Here is a 1,419-nt window from a genome sequence, read left to right on the forward strand (position 1 = left end):
AGTCGAGGCTGTGGTGGACGGGAGCAGCCACTGCACTCCAGTCTGGGTGACAGAGTGAGACTCCAACTCAAAAAAAAAAAAGCCCCTGCACTCCAGCCTGGGCAACATAGACCTGGTCTCTTAAAAAAAAAAAAGAAAAGAAAAGACTAAATTTAACCCTTTGGAATAAAGAGTATGTATTTGCTTTTATGCGCATAAAGTATCCTGAAAGAGTTCATAAGCAATTGATGACTTTGTCTATGAGTCAGAGAACTGGGTGGCTATAGTATGGTATGGAAGAGTTTCCCCTTTACATTCTTTTGTACCTTTGGAATTTCATACATTGTGAATGTGTTCCCAATTCAAAAAATACATTAAAATATAACATTAAAATTTTTTTATGCCAGGCACAGTGGCTCACACCTGTAATCCCAGCAGTTTGAGAGGTGGGGGCAAGAGGATTGCCCAAGTCCAGGGGTTTGAGACCAGCCTGTGCAACTTGGCGAGACCTCATCTCTACAATAAGTCAAAAAATTAGCTGGGTATGGTGGCACACACCTGTGGTTGCAATTAATCGGAAGGCTGAGGTAGAAGGATCACCTGAGCCCAGTAGTCGTAGGCTGTGGTGGCTGTGAGCATGCCACTGCACTCCAGCCTGGGTGACAGTTCGACTCCGACTCAAAAAAATAAAGATAAATAAAATTTTTTAAAATATAAAAGTAAAAATTTAAACTTACCCCTCCTTGAATAAAATTTCTAACTAAAATTGTTGAATGTGGCATACTTTGTTTTTGTTGTTGTTGTTTTGAGTTGGAGTCTCACTCTGTCGCCCAGACTGGAGTGCAGTGGCCGCTCCCGGCCACCACAGCCTTGACTGCTGGGCTCCGGCGATCCTTCCGCCTCAGCCTTCCAAGTAGTTGGAACTACAGGTGCTTGCTACCACGCCCGGCTAATCTTTGATTTATTGTAGAGATGAGGTCTTGCCAAGTTGCTCAGGCGGGTCTCGAATCCACAGGCTCAGGCAATCCACTCACCTCAGCCTCCTAAAGTCATGGGATTACAGGCTGAGCCACCGAGCCCAGCTGAGTGTGGCATACTTTGTATTGTCTTGGGTACTGAACCAAAAGACAATGTCATGATTAAGAAGTCAGTTTCAAATGGTTTGTATAAAAATACCTTTTGCCGTGTAGTCTCAAAATTGGAATCTAGCTAGGAATTAAAATATCTACTGCATAAGTAGGCATTATAAAAAAAAGTTTGACACAGGCACCGTCTCTAATTTGTTTGCTCTCATACCGTTCATCAAGTTTATTGGCCTTACCCATTCATTTGTGTGTAGATGCAGGGACAAAGTCCACCTGCTCCAACCAGAGGGATTTCCAAACACAGCACAAGTGGTACAGATGAAGGAGAAGATGGAGATGAACCAGATGACAGTGG

The sequence above is a fragment of the Carlito syrichta genome, unplaced genomic scaffold (genome assembly GCF_000164805.1).
Source record: "Carlito syrichta isolate Samal-C Ts95f unplaced genomic scaffold, Tarsius_syrichta-2.0.1 Scaffold309042, whole genome shotgun sequence".
Taxonomy (NCBI): Eukaryota; Metazoa; Chordata; class Mammalia; order Primates; family Tarsiidae; genus Carlito; species Carlito syrichta.